Source organism: Bidens hawaiensis, unplaced genomic scaffold (assembly GCF_021521415.1).
Source record: "Bidens hawaiensis isolate Kalapana, Puna unplaced genomic scaffold, B.hawaiensis_p1.1 tig00059148_1, whole genome shotgun sequence".
Taxonomy (NCBI): Eukaryota; Viridiplantae; Streptophyta; class Magnoliopsida; order Asterales; family Asteraceae; genus Bidens; species Bidens hawaiensis.
In genome coordinates this window covers 22,955-29,194 of record NW_027500663.1, presented here as the reverse complement: position 1 = coordinate 29,194, position 6,240 = coordinate 22,955, and the positions used below count along the sequence as shown (strand labels likewise).

The following is a 6,240-nucleotide window of genomic DNA, read 5'->3' as shown; positions in this document are numbered from 1 at the left end:
GAGCTTTTTTAGTTCTCCAGATAAGACTTTTCTTTTTCTTCAATGCAGTTGCAGATTAGAGATTAACGGTTATTGGTGCACTGCAGAACATGAAACTTGTGATTATTGCAGACATTATTCATTGCCCCCATCGAAACTGTCTTCCAGCAACAGGGATTGGCGCAATGTTAGATATGATGTCCTCTTTTATGTGCCTTCACTCTGACTTTGCTAGTTTCTGAATATACTTGTCAAAGTGAGCCATTTGGGGGTAACAAGGGTGATGGTGACAACTGACAAAACTGTTACACCTAAACCATGACAAACATACAAAAAATATGAATTTGAAGTGAATTCTAGGCATATATATGTGAATCAAAATTTCTTTACGTTTTTACATCGCTTTTGTAAAATCTTAACGAGCATAATTCAAACACAATAACATCCAGAACGTATCAAAATCCACCCTTCTTCATCAAGAGCACAGTTTGATTTTCTAAAGAAGTGAACTATGTTAGCTCAACTCCATGAATTAGCCTATCAGACTTCACTTCATAAATTGATCTAAAATAGTTTATTCAGTACACATTCCAGGCGGGTTATCATACCTTGATGTTGAATAAACCTTTAAATCGGCTTTGATCATATGAAAAGAGATTTTTGAGTTGATCCGTTGATCGAGCCAAAACCAAACCATTCTGCCAAAATGCAACCAAAAGATTAGTAATTGACTAATTTGATCTTTTGAGGTATCAGACTTTTTGTAATGTTTCTACCTAGTTTACACAAACTTGGGCCCCCTTTTAATTAATGCTTTATGGCCCATAAGATTTGTCTAATTAACCCAAACTAGATGTTTAATAAAAAGATCCATTAAACTTAAACACAATCAGACTTCAGGCAAACTAGGATTAAGGTTTTATGTATAACATGATATTAATAACTATTCGTGCATGCAACTAGAGAAATAAAAAACAAAAGCATTTAAATATTTTGACAGTTTCTTGGTCTAAAATAAACTTGAAAAATGAAAATAGTAGTTCTATTTTGTTTTTCCTTTCATGAAACGCCTACTGTCCATCAATATGCATAACTGTATCCTCATTTGCTTTGAATGGTATATTTCTATTAGTTGTAATATGGATTTTCGTGTACATTAATTGAGGGAACTAATAGAAATTAAGAAAGTACCTGTTAGCATATTCTCGCTAGATGTATCAGACGCCATGTATTTTGAGTTTTGCAACACAAGTGTTAAACCGTACAACTCAAGCTGCACCTACAGCAAGAATAGCAGATCTTCCAATTGAAAAATGCTTGGCGGAAAATCTCTTATGCTTGTACCTTTTATATTTAACTCTCTTAAAAATTTTAAGCGTCCTATTTCCTTGGGCAATTTCTCAACTAGAATACAGTTTGTGAGATGGAAACATTTTAGACGTTTCATCTCGCAGATGCTGTTTGGAATATCTCGTAAGGATGTACAATCTTTTAAGTGTAGCTCCTCTAAACATTCTAATCTGCCTAGATCTTCAGGTAACCGCTTAAGAAACCAACAAGCTTTAAGCTGGAGAAGTCTAAGATGTCTCAACTTGCAAATGCTATCTGGAAGATGTTCAATCTTTGTAGACACCAAAAAAAACTCCTCTAGGCATTCTAACTGGTCAATCTCCTTTGGCACCTCTGGAATACCACCTTCAAGAGTGAGCTTTCTTATGCATTGTAAATTACTTATAATTCCTGATAAACCCGCCAGGTTTGTACAAGCACAGAGATCGAAAGAAATAAGCTTCGCGAGATTTAGAGATAATGAGAGTTGAAGTTCCTTATAAATAAGTTCAAAATGGAACTTAGGCAAATTATTTTCAGGGTGCACTGGGCATATACCTAAGGGCCTCGCAGTTAGATGTAACTCTGCTAATGAACCAATCATAGGAAATTCTTGGTTAACCAAATAAGGTTTGAACGTGACACAACCACTTAGGCATCCAATCGGTGCATGAATTTCTACCAAGTTAAAACAATGATGAAGATCTAATCGCTCAAGATATGGAGACAATCCAAGGTGAAGGGTTCTCAACTTAGAACAACGAATTATAATGGTTGTGAGCTTTGGACTTTCACTGGGCATGTTAAGTTCTACCAAATCGTCATTGTCTTCTATAACTAATTTCTTGAGATACGAAGCCCGCTCAATATCCAAGTTCCTTAGCTTCGAACAGCGGAGGTTAAGGGATATGAGCTTAACATTTTCAACGGGCATGTGAAATTCTACCAAATCCTCGCATATAAGTTCTATTGTCTCGAGACTCCAATTCCACGTAAGGTTAAGGGTTTTCATGTTAGAACATCGGAGAAAGAGACGTTTCAGCTTTTCAACGGGCAAGTGAAGCTCTACCAAATTGTCATTATCCTGGATACTTAACCTTTCGAGAGCCTGCCCAATGTCTAAGGTCCTTAGCTTAGAACGGCAAAGACTAAGGGATTTGAGCTTGAAATTTTCAGCAGGTGTGTGAAGTTCTCCCAAATCGTTACATACAAGATCTAAATTCTCGAGATTCTGACACCTCGTAAGGTTAAGGGTTTTCAGCTTAGACCATTGGAGGTGCACATGTTTGAGCTTTAGACTTTCAATGGGCATTTGAAGTTCAACTAAGGCCTCACATACAAGATGTAACTTCATGAGATTCCAACTCTGTGTAAGGTTAAGGGTTTTCATGTTTGAACAATGAAGCCATAGATGTTCGAGCCTTTCACTTGGTAATTGAAGGTCAACCAAATCGTCGTTATCATTGATATTTAATATGTTGAGATACTTTGCCTGCCCAATATCCAAGGTCCTCAGCTTAGAACCACATAGATTAAGTGTTTTGAGCTTAAAATTTTCAACGGGCATTTTAAGTTCTACCAAATCTCGGCATACAAGATCTAATCTCTCAAGATTCTCACACCACGTGAGGTTAAGGGTTTTCAAATTAGACCATTGGATGCTGAGGCGTTTGAGCTTTGGATTTTGAACCCATGTGAAGTTCCACGGAATTATTACATTCAAGATCTAACATCTCGAGATTCTGATATCGTGTAAGGTTAGGTGTTTGCAACTAAGACCATTGTAGGTTAAGGTGTTTGAGCTTTAGACTTTCAATGGGCATCTGAAGTTCTACCAGATTCTCACATTTTGTAACTATTAATGTGTCAAGATTCTGAGCACGTGCAAGATCTAATGTCTCCAGCTTAGAATGACCAAGGTTAATGTATTTGAGTTTAAAACATTTAAAGGGCATGTGAAGTTCTACCAAATGCTCACAAGATAGATTTAGCCACTCAAGATTCTGAGCATGTGCAAGATCCAAGGTCCACAGCTTAGAACCAAAAAGATTAAAATGTCTGAGCTTAAAATCATTGGCGGGCATGTGAAGTTCTACCAAATTTTCACACGCCACTAGATTTAACCCCTCGAGGTTATGAAATAGCCCAATTTCCAAAGTTCTCAACTTACAACAACACAAGTCAATGAATCTGAGCTTCTTCAGAATCTGAAAAAGAAAAATTAAAGATCATGATGATGATGAATTCATTTAAATAACAAACCAGTAGATATATAGAATAAAAAAACCATGCAAAAAAAAAAAAAAAAAAAAAACTACTTATTAACCATAATACTACCTTTCTTTCATCCCCTTCCCAAAGTTGATCGATGTTGCTGAAAACTATTTCAAGGCCAACAAGATTATCCGCTTTAAAATATTTGGGTAAACACGTAAAAGGATAACCATTCCAACATAAATACCGCAAATTATTTGGTAGGTATTGCCAATTTTCACCAATATCATCGTAGCCAAGATCAAAACCATCAAAGTAGTTATGGTTAGAATAACGGGTGTAAGAATCATAACCATCGTAGTTGAATCTACTACTCTGCTTAGTTTTACATATGACATGAAGAAATCTAAGTTCTTTCATGTTTTGAAGACCTTTCATTGCTTTCATACCCTGAAGTAAAAAAGGCAAGTACATCAACCTTGTGTCATTAAATAAGTTTGTGTTAGTATTATCCGCCTAACAAAAAATTGTGAACCATACCTTATCTTCAACAAATATATCTTCAATTTCCTCTTTGATCCATATTCAACTATGTCTGTAAGGCTCATCAGGATGCAAGCGCCGGACAATATTCTTACCCATTTCTTCTATATGGTCATGCATACTCAAGCGCCCAATTTTAGATACAGTTATAAGAGATATTTGCTCAAGAACTCTTAAACCATTTCTAGCATGAAATCCGCAACTTTCAAGAACTCTGATTGCCTTTTCTTTTTCCCAACCTTTTAGTATGCATGCAACATCTAAGAATATTTCTTTGTAATCTTCTTCTAGACAACTATAGCTTAATTCCAATATTTCCATAGTTTCCTTCAAAGGAATTGTTTTTAGTCTATCTAATGCATCCGTCCATTCAAGCTCATCTTTACCACACAAAAATGAACCCAAAACTCTTATCGTCAAGGGAAGACCAGAAGCATAACATATAACTTGCTCTGATAGTCCTTCATACCCTTGAATTGGAATCTGTCTCCCAAATGCATATCTATTGAAGAGGCAAATCGCTTCCTCATTTGACAGCAGATTGACATCAAGAATCGAGTTCACTTTGTGTGATATCAACACTTGCTTATCTCTTGTTGTAATGATAACTATAATTCCTGACTTAAACCAATTAGGCTCACCAGCTAACGCCTCAAGCTGGTCTATATTATCCACATCATCTAGGACAACAAGAACCTTTCTACCACACAACCTCTGTTTTATCATTTGTTTCCCTTCATAAACACCATTTACGGTGATATCTTGTTTATCTAAGACATCTGAAAGTATTTGTTTTTGCAAGGACTTTAGTCCACACAAAGGGTTTTTTGAAATTTCTCTAACATTCTCGACAAAGCTTGAACCTTCAAATTGAAAGTTTATTTGCTCATAAACAGCTCTCGCCAAAGTCGTCTTCCCGACCCCTCCCATCCCCTTGATCCCTATCATGCAAACATCCTCAATATCATTTTCTAGAGATGAAATCACACCTTTTACCCGTTTCTTCATGCCTACTAATTTCCCATCAACACTCAAATTAATAAGACGTAGCTCTAGTGAGATCTCTTCAATAATTTTTTTGATGAACTTAGCTTCGTGCCTGAGTTTAAAAAAAAAGATTCAGTTAGATTCATTTAAACTCCAATATGAATAACTAATTTCAAATATAAAATTTTAAATCATATATAAAGTAATAACGTAGTGAGATACTCATGTTTCATGTTTAATCTCTCAGCAATACTCAAGTTTGAATTAGATCTTGACGATAAAAGAATGAGATACCATGGATGTACACCCCTTTCAAGTAGATTATAAAGAAATGGAATTAAAGAACATAATAGTAAATATGTTGATGGAATTACCCATCAAGAGTGTTCTTCAACTCCCACCCAGCCAGATCTGCTGCTTCTTTCAGAGCATCTCTCCATTTTCCAGCAATGTCCAGCTCTTTATGTTTGGCAAACGCTTCTCCAACCGACCCACTTTGTTTCCGGACTTCGGTGGGTTCCACATCAAAGAACAATGGGAAAGCAATGTGCTCGTTTGTCTTCTGGCACTCCATAATCTTGACGAGCTCGTCTAAGCACCATGATGAAGATGCATAGTTCTTGGAGAAAACAATAATGTAAAATCTCGATTCCTCAATGGATCTAAGGAGCTCATCATTGATCTTTTTCCCTTTCTTGATTTCTTCGTCATCTCTGTAAGTGTAAATGCTTCTTTGTTGAAGAGCATGATAGAGATGATCCACAAAGTTCTTACAGGTGTCTTCACCTCTAAAACTTAAAAACACATCATACTTGAAGCTCTTTTGATTGGATAAAGCTGCCATTGAATGGTATGCTTGAAGGATCGAATACAATGAAATCTTTATTAGGCTGATTGCAAACAAACATAGAAGAGATGAACAGGGTTGATTTTAAAAAAGTCAACTGTCCTAGCACTGGTTCTGGCATGTGATGTGCTGTTTGGAAAGATAAAAACAAAGGTACCATAAGGCGCCATCCTCATTTTTCTTCTTTTTTTTTCGGAAAATGATGCCAATTGTGGTCCCTCTACTCCTCCTAGCGTTGTCAAACGGGTATTACTTATAAAATTTACATTATTTTTTTTTTGGAAAATGATGCTTTTTTTACTTATTCGTGAATACCAGGCCAATTACAATACAATTTGCAT

General features: G+C 36.0%; 1 pseudogene across 1 annotated transcript; it reads right to left on the bottom strand.

The window, feature by feature from the left end:
- Positions 1 to 574: 574 nt before the first annotated feature.
- Positions 575 to 5,902, bottom strand: LOC143602550 (uncharacterized; annotated as a pseudogene). Its single transcript, XR_013147865.1, has 5 exons — positions 5,427 to 5,902; positions 4,075 to 5,164; positions 3,646 to 4,038; positions 1,171 to 3,515; positions 575 to 677 (listed from the first exon to the last, which is right to left on the bottom strand). The product of XR_013147865.1 is annotated as an uncharacterized LOC143602550 (transcript).
- Between the last annotated feature and the right edge of the window lie 338 nt (positions 5,903 to 6,240).